This window comes from Aethalodelphis obliquidens, unplaced genomic scaffold (assembly GCF_003676395.1).
Source record: "Aethalodelphis obliquidens isolate GAN/ISIS:26980383/991018 unplaced genomic scaffold, ASM367639v1 scaffold9, whole genome shotgun sequence".
Taxonomy (NCBI): domain Eukaryota; kingdom Metazoa; phylum Chordata; class Mammalia; order Artiodactyla; family Delphinidae; genus Aethalodelphis; species Aethalodelphis obliquidens.
Window position 1 is genome coordinate 27,113,751 of NW_020837953.1, and position 3,576 is coordinate 27,117,326.

A 3,576-nucleotide genomic window follows, 5' to 3' on the forward strand; every position below is an offset into this window, starting at 1 on the left:
CCCCACTGAGCCCCCAGGCCCCTCACTGAGCCCCCATTCCCCTCACTGAGCCCCCATCCCCCTCACTGAGCCCCCATCCCCTCACTGAGCCCCCAGGCCCCTCACTGAGCCCCCATTCCCCTCACTGAGCCCCATCCCTTCACTGAGACCCCCCATCCACCCAACTGAGCCCCAACCGCTCACTGATTCCTTATCTCCCTAACGGAGGCTTGTTGGTAAACCTTCGTTTCCTGGATGAGCCACTGCAAACTGCAGCCCTCAGCCAGTGTTGCGTCTACCCAGTCTCTGGTATACCCATTTCAGCCACATCCTTGGCTTTGTCCTGGCCCAGGGCCCAGGTCGTGAGATGGAGGAGCCAGAGGCAAAGGGATCAATAATAGCCTGGAAGGAGAGCCCAGCTAAGGGCCTTCTTGGTCAGCTTCCATGGTGGCTCTGGGCCCGTTCTGCCAGTGGCACGGATGTTGAGATGCTGCTGCTGCAGAGAGGCAGCTCCCCCTCTGGCTTGCCAAGACTCAGGCCAGGCGCTGGAACAGAAGAGCAGGCATCAGTCCCAGCCCGATCCCCTGAACAAAGCTGCACTGTGCACACCCTCCCATCCCCTCCACCCCTCCCCTCAGGCCAGGCCAGGGTCGGGCAGGGCCACACATGGAGGCCGGAAACAGAAGGACACCCAGGCAGCGAGGGGGCAAGGGAGAAAGGCTGTGAGCTCCAGGGTCAGGGACACAGAGTCAGATCTACAGGCAGAGAGGCTGTGGCTTACAGCCCTGAGTCTGGAGTGGCAGGGGTGGCCACCGGTGTTCCAGGCGTCTCCAGGACACAGAGAAGCAGACCCATGGGAGGGAGACCCAAGTCCAGGGAGGTTGGAGGTGATGGTGATCCTGAGTGCCCTGGACAAGGGCACAGGAATCGCAGGCCCCACTGCACAGCCACAGGCTTGGCCAGAGCCCCAAGGCTCCTCGGTTGACTTCACTCACTTGTGCCTCAGCACAGTCGCCACAACTCAGCCCTGCCAGCCCTGTGTGGGGCACTAGGAGCAAAGAGATGACAAGGCACTGTCCCCGACTTCATAGAAGCGGTTGAAATCAGGGTCTGGACTCAAGGGATTAGTTTATGCTCTAGATGCCTGGCTCACCCACAGTCCTTTCTAAGGATTTCTTCGGTCACTATACTCTGAACCGAGTGGCCCAACTGCCCTGCCCCTAACTGGACCAGAGGTGGGCCTGGCCCTCACTCAGCTGGCCAGGGGCCCATGAAGTGGTCTGGCTGGAAACTGCCCTCCAGGAGTCAGATTCACTGAACGAAGCAGATCCTCTCTCAGGGAGTAAGCGGGCGACCCAGAGAGAGCCAGGTGCAGTATCATGAGGCCGCGGGAGCCAAGCCCAGCAAGGAGTCTCGCAGGCAAGACGTGCAGGAAAGACAGCAGTGAAGGCCCAGGAGGACTGAGCCTCTGTGACTCTCAGGGCCAGACTTGGGAGCCTGCAGCTGTGGCCAAGACAAGACTCCAGGTCAGGGGAGCTGTTTGCTTCCTGAACACCTGTGGAGACATGTGAGGCCCCAGGTGAGGGGCACCTCCCCCTGTCTTCCTTCAGCCCTGTCTCCTGAAGCACAGGGTGAGCATTTCCCTGGTCCTTCTCATCCAAAGGAACCAAAGGGACACGGCCTCTCCATCCCTGCCTCTCTGGCCTCCTCCCAGCTGATCCAGAGGGAGCCACAAATGGTAACAAGAGCCCTGGACTTGAATTCCAAAGATGAGATTTGAGTCCAGTTTTACCAGGTATCTGCCTCTCAGAGTCTCAGTTTTCTCCTTAGAAATATGGGAGTAAAGCCTACCCCAGGAGCTGCTGGGGAGAGTGAAATGAGGCTGTGGTGAAGAGCCCGTTTCAGCCTCCCCAGGGGTCCACCCTCCACACTCCCTCTGGGCCCTTGTCCTGTCTCACTGCTCCCATCCCTGTTCCAGATGGGCATCCAGGACTTCCATCAATCTGAGACCCTCACTGCAGTCAGACTCCCTCAGTCTGCGAGGTGGCTGCAGATGCCTCCGCTGGAACCCGGGCTTCTGGTCTAAAAGGGGAGCCTCCAGGGGACAGAGGTCAGAGGAGCAGTGGAATTTCAAACACTTGTGACCAGCCAGCAGGGAGGTTGCTCAAGCGGGCCCACTTAGTCACGTTTTCCCTCAACCCAGGGGCTCCGTCCAGGGGAGGGGGCCCCGAGACAGGGAGCCAGACTCGGGTTAGAACAGGAAGTCCGTCCGGCTCAGCCCCCAGGGCTCATGTGAGACTGTGTCATCTCGACTCTGGGCGTGATGCCACATGGGAACCATCTCAAGCCACCTTCATCATTTCTACTCATGTCTCATCACCTTTGTGCTTTTCTCTCGGGGACTAATGGCCAGTCAGCCCCGGACTGATCCCTCACCCGTCAACACTGTCCCTAAAGGTATGAGCTCCGGAGCTTGAGAGACCTGGGTTCAAATCCTGACTCAGCTACTCCCTGACTGTGACCTGGGCAAGCTGCCTCACCTCTCTGAGAAAGACTGGAGTGAATGAGGGGCTTCCCTGGTGGCACAGTGGTTGAGAGTCCGCCTGCCGATGCAGGGGACATGGGTTCGTGCCCCGGTCCAGGAGGATCCCACATGCCGCGGAGCGGCTGGGCCTGTGAGCCATGGCTGCTGAGCCTGCGCGTCCGGAGCCTGTGCTCTGCAACGGGAGAGGCCACAGCAGTGAGAGGCCCACGTACCACAGAAAAAAACAAAAACAAAACAAACAACAACAACAAAAGACTGGAGTGAATGAAATGACAACACGAGAACAGCCAAGCAAGTGGCTAGGGGTCCCTGAATGTCAGTTCCCTTTCTCCTTCTCAGAGCCCTGGACTGGGACCATTGATGGGTCTGGAGGAGGCCAGGGGTCCTACCCTGAGGTGTAGGAGTCATGGGGTCAAATTCATGTGCCCTCTATGGGACCTGCAGCAGGTCACTGCAGTGCTTTGAGCCCACATTTTCATTTGTCAAGTGGAGGTACAACTGCTTAGCTAACGTTAGGGTTCCTTTTCTGGTCACAGAAGGCTTTGGGTGGGAAGAAGGGAAACTGGACAAGAGAGGGACTGCCCTTCAAGGCAGGAGGTTGATGGGTGGGGAGCAGGGGTGGCAGGGAGGTGAGTCACCATGAAGGAGTGAGGCACAGAGGCTGGGCTTTTCTGAAGGGTCAGGGGTCAGTGGGAGGAGGCTGCTCAATGTGGACTCACAAAGGTTCAGACCTAATCTGAGAGGACTCTGCTAGCGACACACGGAGTCACACACACCCTTGTCCACGTGGTCACACGAAGGCACCCTGGAAACATTCTCATACTCCTGTACACTCAGGACATTCACAGAGTCACCCCCAGACACAAAGACACACTCAGAGACACTCACAAACTCATCCACACACGTTTTTACCTTCAAGTATATCCACACCTTCAGACATATTCACACGAGCTCCTGTCCACAACATCCACACAGACAAAAGGGCAAACCCAGAGCTATTCGCGCAGACACGGGCACACAAAGACACACTCAGGGACACTCATACATTCTTG

At 57.8% G+C, this 3,576-nt stretch overlaps 1 protein-coding gene across 2 annotated transcripts in view; it reads right to left on the bottom strand.

Annotated features, from left to right (window-relative positions):
• The window catches only part of NHSL3 (NHS like 3), a 45,018-nt gene extending 42,414 nt beyond the window's left edge, over positions 1-2,604 (bottom strand). The window contains exon 1 of one of the 2 annotated variants that reach the window (XM_027109252.1): positions 295-2,604. The gene's annotated coding sequence lies outside the window, so the exon portion shown is untranslated. The remainder of the gene's footprint in view (positions 1-294) is intronic. The other variant, XM_027109254.1, reaches the window with a different exon arrangement.
• Between the last annotated feature and the right edge of the window lie 972 nt (positions 2,605-3,576).